At 43.7% G+C, this 13,760-nt stretch overlaps 1 long non-coding RNA gene across 1 annotated transcript; it reads right to left on the reverse strand.

Moving 5' to 3' along the window:
• Positions 1–378: 378 nt before the first annotated feature.
• On the reverse strand, positions 379–1,655 carry LOC128808892 (uncharacterized). The gene is made up of 3 exons (XR_008437560.1): positions 1,596–1,655; positions 1,426–1,499; positions 379–494 (listed from the first exon to the last, which is right to left on the reverse strand). It is a non-coding gene; the product is annotated as an uncharacterized LOC128808892 (long non-coding RNA).
• Positions 1,656–13,760: the final 12,105 nt, after the last annotated feature.

The raw sequence follows: 13,760 nt of genomic DNA on the forward strand, positions 1-13,760 counted from the left end.
TTAATAAACTGTTAGTTTGACCAGTGTGGTTGGAGAGGTGGCAATTTCACCCTCCAATCCACTGTCACTTTTAGAATTCTATATATTACAAAGTCAGAAATAGAACTTACACTTTTCCCTCTTTTACATCTAGCATAAATGTGTGAGTTATTTCGTGTTGTAGTGCAACATTATACTATAAATCTTGTGTTCTCCTTGCTCTGAAGAAGGGCTTATTTGTGCAGGCATTGGCCATATGGGACAATTGGTCCCTAAAAACCTGCTGAAAATCGTGTAATTGACTTCTTTCTGTTTTTCATCAGATGAGCCATCTCTGAACTCATAAACATTGGTAAGAATGTAACTTGCAGTAATTGATGAATTGAAGAAGGGCTTGTTTATTGTTCTTATCAAAAAATGTCTTTGAAAGCTTCCTCAGCATTTGTTGAGGTGTGACTGGTCAGCAGAGTGAGGGGTGTTTTCCAGTTCCTGTCTGTAGCATGGAACAGGCATTTCTGTGGGAGCACAAGAGCACTCCTGATGAGTGTGTCAGTACTGCAACATGCATGTGGACTCGAACTTCAATACCTGTCTAGGTTTTTTCCCTATACAATTTAGACAGCCACTTTCACAAGCCTTTTAACTACCTAATTATTCAAATATCCTCCAAAACCAAGATCGAAGTGTTTGTGAGTATTGTTGAAACAAAGCACTTTCACAAACCCAAATGTACCCAACGTTTGCTTTGTATTATCCCCGCTGTCCTCACATTTTCCTCTTTATGAGCTTAATTTTAGCAGCTCTGACCTCGTGGAACCTTTTCTCAGCCACAAGTGTCAGCGATCAACTTCTAGTCTGTCTCAAAAAAGCTGTACAATGTAGTCTGTCTTTCCTGCCAAGCATCATAAAGTGCATTGATACCTTCTGCTGTTTCATCCTCTAGGCAACCACACCTCATCTGCATTTATTGCTGCAGAGAGAGTGGGGTGATGTGACCAACACTTTCTGCAGACTGGATGGGAACTACAGCTGAGGATTTTGTGCAAGTACCAGAAGTGCAGAACTGTCTGCCTCCCTTTTGGAGACTCGACTGAACAATCACTTTTTCTTTTTTTTTTTTGTTTTCCTTGTGAAGAAAAGTAAATCTTTTTAACGATTTGCCAATCCTCCAAAAAAGAAACTTTGAAACTCCAAAATGAAGTAAAGGCAAGTTTTGAGATATTTAACAGCTACTCTTAGCAATTGTAAACTGCCAAAGATTGATATTCCTTCTACCAGACAGGTTGGATATAATGAAAACACAGAGTAATAAGATGGGAAACTGTTATCTAGTCAGTACAAACTGTTAACTAAATCAATAAATTACAGACTTGGGAACTTCTATAGGCTAAATTATTGCTGAATTACTTCTTTGGAGAACTACCTCCAATTTTAAAGTTCATTTACCTTTACAAGATATTGGGTAGGAGTCTGCAAGGAGAATGGAGCTACTTCATATATAACTGAAGGAAGTTAAAATGCTGAAAAGAAAAATTATGAGTAGTAGAAGTGCTGAGCACTATCTACACTTCTTACAATGTGCAATTCCCAGTGTGAGTGCAAAAGTCATGACTTACAGAAGTGATTTGTGTTTCTGGGATGCTCCTTGGAATTACCTTACAAATCCTCGCTTTCAGAAAGTACTGAATGAAACTTCTGAACAATTAACTCCCATAACAAATGTCACAATGAACAGTCAGTGCCACTAGTCATGTCTGTGACCTCAGCCTTGCTGTTTAAGTGTGAGATCAGTTCAAATTCCCCACCCGCTTTCCAACTGGAGGATTATATGGAGTGAATGAAATAGTTCTTTGCTGCCAACTTGATTTTAATTATACATGTCCTAACCTTTAGAAAATGTATTTAGATTTTAAAATAATAGTGTGGGGGAGAATGACACAGGAAATATATGCTTGAACTTACTAAAACACAAAAGATATTTTCTCCACGTGATAAACAGATGTGAAAATGACAATAATACACATGAGCTCGTGGAACAAAGGGATCATCCACATGAAGAATACTATGTTTCTGCAGTAGTTTAATCCTGTAATCCTTAGTGAAGCTTTGATTACAGATTAATATGATATGAATGAGGCCTTTATCACTTGTGGTGCTGAGATAAGATTAAGTGACCTGTTATAGTCATGGCAAATCTCTGGCAAGACTGAAGCTGACCCCATGGTTGCTTCCTAACTGTTTGTTTTTGTAAATTTTCAGGTAACAGCTTTTGCCTTTGTCTGAGTCAAAGGGCCGTGAAAGAGGTGAGAGTGAAAGGACCCTGAGGAGAAGGAAAGAATTATTTACATCCAACTGGAGCGGGGTTAGGGGATGCAAATGGGAAATCTGCAACCTCTTGCTCTCTAGGTGTCACAATCAAATCCCTTCCTTGTGTGAAGCAGAGATTTCCAGATCACTGCTTGCACTCAGATGAAGTTTTTACACAACTGAAAGTACTTACACTGTATCTGCAAAAGGAGAGAAGTTGTTTTATGTGTTTGTGACATGTCACCTTGAAGACCAGCAATCCAACATTAAGATTAACAAAACTGGTATCCAATTTGAAATGTTTTGCAAGCACTTTGTATTTCCATAATTTTTATTTCCCATCCTCTGTGTGCATCCATATCCACAAAGACTCCACAGGAGGTGCTCCAAAGCCAAGTTATTTGCAATCAAGAGAAACAGGTTCAGTCCCTGAAGCAGGAGGTGAAGAGCAGGCAGAAAAGCCAGCTTGAGCATTTGAATCCATGGCCATCACTTTTTCCACTCTTGCTCCTGCCGATTGGCCCAGCGGTGATTCACAGCATCCATGCTGAATCAGGATTGGTACCCACAGCCCCTCACATCTGAGAGTATTTCTATGCTCTTGACTCTAAGTATGGAGATCTCCTCTTTCCCTTCTCACCTTAGCTGGTAAAGTGCACCATGTGGCTCTGACCTGGGATCAGGACAGCAGCTGTTGATTTAGAATCACAGAATCATTGGGTTGGAAGAGAACTTAAAATCATCTAATTCCAACTTCCTGCCATGGGCAGGGACACCTTCCATTAGACCAGGCTGCCCAATGCCCCATCCAACCTTGCCTTGAGCACTTCCAGAGATGGTCCATCCACAACTTCTCTGGGCAACAAAAGATTTTTTAAATGCTGCTCTTGAATGCATACAGTATCATAAATTTGTAGTACCTCTGGATGACCAACTCCCACCCTTCAGTCACAGTAAATTAATGTATAGCTGATGGAATTACTAAATCTCAAATAGCAGATTCTGAGGAAATATGGCAGCCTGCTTGCAACATCTGTATCCTCTTCCTTCTGTATCTGGCTACCTGGGACCAAGTTGGAGGGCACAAGGATTGATGGGGGACACATCTCTGATGTGACCTGGCAAAGCCATTCCTCAGTCCTGTTTTGAAGCCACTCTTGCAAAACTTACAAAATCATCATTCTTTTTATGGAAAAGCAGATCTTCAAACTGGGATTGGCGGACAAGCCCAACAAATGTGAATGCTGTTTGAAGCTGGATCCAACCACTCCAGCCAGCTGCCTTCAGATGTCGGAAGTGACTGACTTTGTTTCATCTGGCAGATATGAGGCAACCAAGAGCTGGTCTTCTTGCAGATTTCCATATGGCAAAAGTCTTTCTTTGAAAAGGGCATCAAAGGGAAAATATTAAAACATTCAGAACCACGTGGAAGGAAAAGGAAACAATTATTTGGAGCAGATCTGGCTTCAGGGACCAGCAAGGCTGAGCCCTAGTCTGGCACTGGCTGAGGATTTTGTCCCAGATCCCTTCACCTTGCACCCATTCCCCATGCTCTCCAAGCAGCTCTGTTTGTTTGCTATCATCCCTACATCTTTTTGTGGTTGTTTTGCTCTTTTTCAGCACTCCAAGATAGTTTTCTGATGGCACTGAGGAGCATCTTGATGTAAATGTGAAGCCAGAAGTTTCCACACATGCTGACTGAAACAAAGCTGAATCAGTAAGAAGAAAGAAATGTGAGACAGAAGAGTTCAATCACACTACAAAATTTGCTTTTTATCATCCTCTGATAGATGAGATTTTCCTTTGGCTTCTCCTGGTAATCTCTGGCACTAAGTATATCAGAATGGTCACCAAAGATGACTCCACTACTTCCCTGGACAGCCTGTTTCATTGTCCTCAAAACCAGTAAGGGGTCTTGCTGTTCTTGAAAGCTCTCCAGGGCAGCATTCATCTGCTGAATTCCCTCACTGAAGTGGAAACTCCTGCTATGGTGCAATTTTTGTGGGGTGTTTATAAAGGTCAAAGCACATGATAACACACAGGTGTAAGGTATTGCGGCTTCTGTTTTGAAGGACTGAAGTGTTCTAAACCATCCCTGTTAGACTATTGATTTCCCTGGATAGCTGGGCATTTGCTTCATGCGACCTGACGGTGTGGCAGGGCTTCTGAATGCTTTTCCAGAGATGTCTTATTCTAGACAGAGCTTCATCTGCATCCACAAAAAACCTCACCAGTGTAATGACACAGGGAGTACTGTGCAAACCTCCCAGGGAGCACAGAGTGCAGGGGTGGCTCTGGCAAGCTTTGGAAGAAAACAGTGCAGGGTTGTATCTACCAGACAAGAAGGAAGGTCACTCTGACAGTAGATCCCTACATCCTCCTCTTTCGAGAACCCCGAACCCCTCCCACTGGCACATAGCCATGCCTTGGCTCCTTTCCAGAACTACAGCATGTCAGCCAGGGAAAATTTGTACAGAGGCTGAAGGGAGATGGGGAGCTCTGTAAATCCTCCAGCCCAGACTGTTTCTGTTGATCCGTGGCAGCATGCATTGTACATCCTGGTATCAATGTGATGAATGTTGTGCTGACTTCTGCATTGTGTGTGCCTTGTACTAAATATTGTCTGCTGGAAAGTAAATAACAGCAGATGAGCAAATGGGGCTGTGATGACATTTTAGTGTCCATAACGTTTCCATCTGCAAAATGCAGAAATTATGCATCATTTTAACAGTAGGAATAGATAAGCAGTCAGCTATCTGTATCTGGAAAATCAAAAAGGAAAGCAACATTAGAGGAAATAGATAGGCAGTGGGTGTTCAAGGGCAATGAGTCATCCTTGCCACAAATAAGGCTCAGAATGAAGAATACTAATAATTAGGCAGCATATTTCAAAAGTTCAGCTCTTTCCTCCTTTTCCAAATTATCTTTTATGCCCTGGGGATGTTTTGGAATGACAGTGTCTGCTTTGGGTTGTAGACATGAAGAAAATCTACTGTGGGAAGAAATGACCAAACAGCAGAGAAAATAAAGTTGAGCTGTAAAGCTTATTTTTCCTGAAACTCAGGTGGTGCCTCTAGAGGAAACTGTCATGATGTTGGTCAGCCAACAGAACAAACAAATCCCAGGGAAGGACAATTCCTGTGGCCACTGAACTCAGCACTTGCAGGAAGCATCAAAAGCACCTGCTTTTTCCCTTTCCCCATGGTACTTATTCCCCTGAGTTTGCTCCGTTCTGCTCTCGCTCAGGGAATGAAACGGGTCCCTCTAGTGGGTGAATCCGTGAGGAAAGAACCTGCTTCCCATTTTGGTACACCATCGCTTCCCCTGAAGCTCACACCTTCTGTTTTAGTGGAGCTGCTTTGGGCTGAAAACAATGAGGATTTTGACCCTGAATCAGGCTGGGTCTCACCCTAGCCTAAATCGTGGACTGTCTAAAGTTGAAATTTCCGAAGAGGAGATTTGGAGAAAGAATACTGATTCCACTGTGAATGCCAATGCTCTAGCTCCTTGGGGGTTGGAAGCAAATATAAATAACAGGTCTTGTCTTCACTTAGGAAGATTTGTAGGAAAGAAGACTTTTTGAACCTTCAACATTTCTGAGTGTGAATCACAGAATCAATAAAGTTGGAAAAGATCTCTAGGTCATCAAGTCCAACCTATGACTGAATGCCACCATGCCCAAAAATCGTATCACAAAGGGCCATGTCTATTTCCAAAAAATGCTTCCGAGGATGGTGACTTCACCACTTCCCTGGGGAGCCTGTTCCAATGCCTAATCATCCTTTCAGTGAAATTTTTTTTCCTAACAGTTTCCTAATAATGACATAATTAACATTTAGCCCTAAAACGTCTGAATCACAGAGATGTTTGGGCCTGTCCTAGGTGGAGACGAATCCTTTTCTGAACAGGAATAAGCCTTAAACCAGCAAACATGAGTTCTTGTGAAACCACAGGGCTGCAGTGTCATCCCCATTCCTTCCCTGCTTCCCTCTGCTGCAGAGCTCTGATTGCAGCAGCCTGACTTCAAGCACTGGCAAATGTCATCACTGACACTGCTGTGGTGGGTGCACACCATCATTATAATCTGTATGCATTTAGACATCCCAGCATGATAAGAGAATGATTAGGAGAATAGTTAGAGAGTAAATTAAAAACTCTCAGCAGTTTCCTGTGAGAAGGTACTAACTTACAGGCATATTTTTTCACAGCATTACTGAAAAATGCCATTAGTTATACCTGTGAATACATGTTAGATTTAAACCCCTGGTGAGAATTTTTATTAACATACAAATATGTTAGGGCTCTTATGCTGCTTAAAATGTAATTAACCATCTTCTGAAGATTAAGGGTGCATAATCATAAAAGAAGTGCACTCTTGTGCATTTAATTCTTCTAATCTGCTTTATGTTGATGTTAGTGTGGAAGAATAATCACTAGTTTGCCTAAATAGTTTGGGTTTGTGCTGTAGGAAGAAATTGTTATAGGATGTACTTCTAAACTTAAAATTTGGTAGGCTTACAGTGACGGGGGATGATGAAGTGCACAGAAAGATTAGGAAAAAATGCTTCTTTTATTCTTTTGCTGCCGTTGCAAATGCCCTGCAGTGGTAAAGCTGTGTTTCTGACAATTTCATTCAGCAGATGAAAAGGAGGAAGGGACAGGCACATCCAGTGAATGACAAAGATAAGAGCAATAAACTTGCAGTAGTCTCCTTAACTACTAATTTAAACACATAATGTGTCATGTGGGGATTCAACAAGATTTTCTGAGAAGTATGTGGAAAATGAGCAACCAACACAAGGCAGAGAGACTTTTGATTTGCTGTGTTATAGTAAGAGAGCTGAGTTTGTGAAATGCACGCTAAGAAATAAATTAATGTTTTTATGTTGTCATTAATACATGCTATTGGAGTAGTCAGGGGTGTCACAGTCCCTATGAAATGTCAATCAGGTTTATTTGAAAAGTGGTGAAAACCTTCAAGGCCATAGAGCACAACTCTGCAGGGGCAGATTTTTCCTAGCAACATGATGCACAAAATCATAAGGTAACTTAGAGAGCTCCACAGAAAAATTTTTTGTTCCTCTTCCCTCCTAGCAGGACTTCTTGAAAACTCAGAAGAGACAAAGAAAGAACAGTGAAAACTGTGGGATGAAGACATTTGCTGATAGTCATGACTGCATGACTACACACTGAAGTTGTGTAATAACTGTGCAGCCTGCTCCTAGCAGAGTCAGTGGGGCAGAAACTCCCATGGAAAACATGGGATGAAGAGTCCATGCCACTCCTGCTTTTGTGGAGGAGTCAGAGGGGATGGAGACTGGCTGGTGTTCCATGAAGACCACCAAAGAAGGAAGTTTCCTCCTCACTTGAATAAGCAGGGGCTCTGCAAGGTCCTGTAGGAGAAGCAGCTTCAAACATCAATTTTAAAAACTGAAAAACAATTACAAATTCATTCCATACTTTTTTTTTTAAGAGTAATTTATGTTAAGGGGGTCCTTTAGCACTCAGTTCTTTGTGGGGCCAACAACATTTTGCAGCAGATTGTTGTGGCTGAGTGGACCCTGCTCCAGGGCAGACTGGTGACAGCGTGACTACAGGGAACAGTGACACACAGCCCAAGAAGGGCTCCTTGGCTGCTTCGTGCTTGTTTTCATTCTTTCCAAGTGAATACAGAGGCATTATTGAAAGTTGCTTGTTTTCATTACAGCTTCCTTCTGACAGGTGTGACAGGCAGCACGACAGGTTGTTCTGGGCCCTTTGCCATGCCGAGCTCTTGAGGCAAAGATGCTTTCTGTGATTCCCTAAAGGAGGCAGCTGCCAGGTTCCTTGTGGCCACCTGTGCTCAGGGACTGGCATGCAGCATGTCAGGGAAACCCTTCCTATGGAGAGCACACACAGCTTTTCTCCCTCAGCACTGACAGGGAGCCACAGAAGCTGCTACCTGGCCAGGGGAAACTCCTGCTTCCCCAGTCAAAACCCAGCACGACAGCATAGAAGTTCCCCCAGGTTTTCCATCAGGCCCACAGACCAGGATGTTGCACAAAGACCATATTGCATTTCTTGTCTTTAGCTGGTAGTCCTTTACAAAACTGCAGGGAAATACCCAAGGCTGTTAAAGCATGAATAGTGCTTCAGATCCCTTTGATGTTTTGTCCCAAGCTGATATTCCCCACTGCCTGCTTCCCCATAGCACTGGGTGCAGGCTGCATCTCTGTTTCGACAGGTGCCAGCAGCACCAGCACAGAGCTGAAGGGTGCTGTCAGATCACAGCAGGCTTCAGCCACATGCATATCCTGGCTTGAACCTGGGCTTTTCAGAGAGGTATTAACTGGGTTAAATCTTAAAATGTTACTTTAAATTGCTGACAAGTTGAGTGCTCAATTCCCTTAGGATTTTTGAGCAGGTGGAATATATATATCCCAGGCAATGTAAAGGACACCAGATTCCCATTCCCAGCTTGTTTAAGGGCTGCTAGTATGAACAACCTTGGACAAAGTGCATTTGAGAACCTGATTAATTCTGCTTGCCATTCAATCTTGCAACTAAATAAGACATGAAGCTCCAAACACAAAACCAGCCATTCTTCTGTTCTAACAGTTTGCTGTCAACACAAGACAATAAAATATGAATATTTTAGATTCATAATGCAGACAAATAGGAAATAGGAGCTGTATTGTGCTTCACATGCATGGCTAACTCAGTAATGCTAATGTGATTATCTCACTGAACTTTTGTGCTGTCGCTTAAGGGTAACTTTGCCTTGCTTAGCTGGGGTATACATATTTGTTTCACACAGGCCTAATGTCTTTTTTAAGTTTGTAGAAATAAAGAAGCCTGATTACCCTTATCTGTTACAAGGTAGCATCCTTTCATGGCATTAAAGTCTTAGACATAAAATTCATAAAATGATAGAGTTTTTGGTTTTGGAGAAGTAAGGACGGTGGCTAGCAGAACTGCCATCCTGGACTTCCAGGCAGCAGATTTTTTCCTGTTTAAGAGATCGATTCACAGAGTCCTTTGGGAAGCAGTGCCAAGGAGTTCAGGAAGGGCAAAGGAGTTCAGGGAGGCTGGAGATTCTTCAAGAAGGAAATCTTTAAGGTGCAGGAGTAGGCTATCTCCAGGTGCTGAAAGCTGCCTCAAACTCAGGAAAAAAAAAAAGAGTTCATGACCTTTCGAAGAAGGGGCAGGCAATTCAGGAAGACTACAGTGATATCATGAGGTTATCAGGGTCAAAACTGGAATTGAAATTAGAAAAACATCAGAAATAGAAAAAGCTTAACTGAAACTTAATTTGGTTACTACAGTCAAGAGCAATAAAGGATGTTTCTACAAGTACAAAAGGAGAGCTAAGGAGAATCTTCATCCTTCACTGGATGCATGGTGAGACATAATGACAAAAGATGAGGAAAATGTCTTTTTTGCCTTTAATAGTAAGACCAGTTGTTCTGTGGGTACCCAGACCCCTGAGCTGAAAGACAGACACAGGGAAATGGTCAGCAACATGCTACACTACCAGGCAGACACATGTCTATGCAGTCAGATGGGACCCAGAAAAGGATAGTGCAGGAGCTGGCTGAAGTGCTCCCTGAGCCCCTTTCATTCATTTATCAGCAGTCCCAGATGACCCAGGAGGTCCCAGGTGACTGGAAGTTAGCAAATGGTACACCTTGGTGACTGGAAGTTAGCAAATGGTACACCCATCTACAAGAAGGGCTGGAAGGAGGATAGGGGAACTGCAAAAAAAGAAGTTCCCTGCTCAGCCAAGTCATCCTTCTGCCCTGCTTACCATTTCCTTCTCCCATGATTTTAGGAGATGGCTCTTCAAAGGGGATCAACACTCATGGAGCACAGGACCTCCAAAAGCAGCTTCCCAGGGGACTTTCTGGGCTTGCTCCTTCAGCAGTCCAGAGTCTGTTCTCCCTGCATGCATGGTCAAGGTTTTGCTGGCAATTGTATGGACATTTGACAGAGGTGCTCCACAGACTAAGGGAGTGATGGCTGTCTGTATGTCTGTCAGATAAATGGGGAAGGTGATAAAAGTGTTGGGAAGTGGGAGACTTGGCATGATGTAAATGCTGTGGGTTAAGGAGTGGATATTGTTCTGGTTTCAGCTGGGATACAGTTAATTTCTTGGCAGTAGCTGGTCCAGTGCTGTGTTTTGGATTCAGTATGACAATGATGTTGGTAACGCACTGATGTTCTGGTTGGTGCTAAGTGTCATGTTTATCCAAAATCAAGGACTTTTTTGTGCCCTGTCCTCTGCCAGTGAGGAGGTACAAAAACCACAAACACAAAAAGCTGGGAAGGAGGAGCACAGCTGGGACAGGTGTCCCAAACTGGCTAAAGGAATATCCCATAGGCTGAGATAGCCAGTATATAAAATGGGGGAGTTACCTGGAAGGTGAGCTGATGGGTGTTTGGGAAAGGGTCTGGCATTGGTCAGCATGTGGTGATCAATTACACTGTGCATCACTTTTTTTTTTTTTTACTCTTCATTCTTAAAAATTCTTCTAATTTACTTGCTTTCAATTATCAACCTATTCTTATCTAAACTTACCAGTTTGCACTTCCCCATCAGATTCAGCTCCAGTTGGAAAGTAAAAGACTGTGGGGATGGGAGTTAGGAGTGTGGAGGTAGGGATGGGGGTATGGGGTGTTGGAGCAATTGGCTTTGAAGTGCTCAGTTGCCAGCTGGGCAGCATCTCATAGCCTCTTTTCCTGAGCTGCCAGCAGACCACCACAAGCAGCACCAAGATTCCAGCAATGGCCCAGTACTGCCATTGTAGCAAGGCAGCCCAGAGCTCAGGTCCCCATGATCCACCAGTCTGCTCCACAGCCTTGAGTTCCAGCTCCTCCAGCATCCAAGTCATCTGCTGGTTGAGGAACTCAGAACGGTGCTGCACGCGCTGGTGTGTGTCCTTATCCATCTCATCATTAACCACCTTTGTGTTCTGGAGGATGGTTTTCACCAGTGTGACCAGGAACATCAGGACAGACATGGACTTCAGGAGGACAGAGAGAAGGGTTTGACAGCTCTACCTTTGCACTACATCTCTCATCCAGGGCAGTCTCCGGCCTGTGTGTGCACTCACCCTGTCTCAGGCTGGACGAGGACAGCACTGCGTGCTGCTCTTGTTCATACCTGCCCCTCATTTTGATGTCCCTTGTGGTGTCACTGGCACCAGAGACATCACAGCCAGGCCAGCCCTGCCCTTCATGCCCACCCCAGCTCAGACCCTCACAATGACCCCAAGAAACCAAAGTCCTGACACCAACAAATGCACACCCACTGCTCTGGAATGGCCCCCAGAGCCTCCCTTTACACAGCAGGACAAAGATCCCCTGAACCCTTGGCAAACATAAAATTGGATGATGCGATTCCTGGGTGCTTTGTACCTTGAGATCCCCTGTGGTGAGATGGGATTGGTTCCCTTGACATTCATATTTGTCCTTGTGGAAGTGCTCTTGGTGCCTTTGTGACATCCCTGTATGTGGGTTACAGAGAAGAACTTGGGGGTTCTCATGGATGAAAGGCTGGCCATGAGCCAGCAGGAAGCATTCACAGCCCAGAAATCAGTGAAATCCTGGGCTGCTTCAAAAGAAACCTGGGCAGTAGGCTGAGGGAGATGCTTCTGCCCTCAGGAGGGCAAGAACGATGTGGAGCTGTTGGAGCGGGCCCAGAGGAGGCCATGAAGATGATCAGAGGGCTGGAGCACCAGTCCTGTGAACATAGGCTAAGAGAGCAGGGGTTGTTCATCCTGGAAAAGAGAAGGCTCTGTATGCTACAACTGAAGTACCCCCTAAAATTAGCTTTCTGCTCTCTTCCACTAATAAGGCAGTAGCTACTCTGCACACAGCTGATTGCTAAAACCAGTGACTTATAGAAAAGACCTGTAGCATACCTTTCATAAACAATGACTTATTGCTGTTGCTGATTCCTAGTCCACTCATTTTTTTCTCCTTCCTCTTGTAGTTTTTCCTACAAAAACTTTACATGCTTTGTAAAATTCTCAATCTATAACCAGCAATATCATAGCAAACCTAAGAATGTTCTTATTTCTCATCTGGTTTTAGGAAGGTACATAATGACAATGACAGAGAAAAAATTATAGTGTTATCCTTCTTTGCCCTTCACTTATTAGAAGCCCAAGATATTTTACTTCTTTCTCTACTAACCTTAATTTTCTTTTAGAGACCCTTAGTTTTTTTTCTCCCCAAAAGTTTAATAGCTTAACTGTGACATCTCAGACTTTGTCTTTCTCCTCCCCTGATACAACAAATTATCTACATATTGTAATAACTTTGCTCCTGGATTTAGATTAAACTCTTCAAGCACCTGTTCTAAAATTTGTCCAAATAGATTTGGAGATTCTGTTAATCCCTGTGGTAAAGAGGTTCATTGTTACATCGTAATTGCTGCTTTCTCCCAGTAGTGGGGTCTTCCAATTCAAAAGCAAATATATCTCTGCTCTTTTCTGCTAGTGGACAGGTCCAGAATGCATCTTTTAAATCAAACACACTGAACCACACATGGTCAGGGAGAATCTTGCTTACTAAGTGTACGGATTAGGGACTACTGAGTGGCATAATTGAACAAGTTTATTCAATCCTCTCAAATCTTGAACAAGTCTGTATGCCATATTGTGAGATTTTACCATTTCATTAAAACCAGGCCCACCATGTGGGCTCGCCATTTCATGGGGACCAGCCCCACCACATGGAGCAGCTACTTCATACCTGTGTGTCACAGGACAGGTGCTCCAGCCCTCTGATCATCTTCACGGCCTCCTCTGGGCCCTCTCCAACAGCTCCACATCGTTCTTGTGCTGAGGAGCCCAGGCCGGGATGCAGGGCTCCAGCTGTGGCCTCCTGAGGGCAGAAGCATCTCCCTCAGCCTACTGCCCAGGTTTCTTTTGAAGCAGCCCAGGATTTCACTGATTTCTGGGCTGTGAATGCTTCCTGCTGGCTCATGGCCAGCCTTTCATCCATGAGAACCCCCAAGTTCTTCTCTGTACCCCACACACATGGGTGTCACAAAGGCACCAAAAGCAGCCCTACAAGCACAGAGATCAATACCAAGGAACCAATCCCATCTCATCACAGAGGATCTTAAGGAGAAAAACATCCAGGAATCTGCACCATCCAATTTTATGTTTGCCAAGGGTTCAGGGGATCTTTGTCTTGCTGTGTAAAGGGAGGCTCTGGGGGCCATTCCAGAGCAGTGGGTGTGCATTTGTTGGTGTCAGGACTTTGGTTTCTTGGGGTCATTGTGAGGGTCTGAGCTGGGGTGGGCATGAAGGGCAGGGCTGGCCTGGCTGTGATGTCTCTGGTGCCAGAGGGGTATGTAGGCAATGCTGCCCCATCACAGCTGGCCTAGCTGTGATGTCTGGTACGAGTGACATCACCAGGGACATCACAATCAGGGGCAGGTATAAACGGCAGCAGGAAGCAGCAGTGCCCCAGGGCAGCCTGGA

This window comes from Vidua macroura, chromosome 6 (genome assembly GCF_024509145.1).
Source record: "Vidua macroura isolate BioBank_ID:100142 chromosome 6, ASM2450914v1, whole genome shotgun sequence".
NCBI lineage: Eukaryota > Metazoa > Chordata > Aves > Passeriformes > Viduidae > Vidua > Vidua macroura.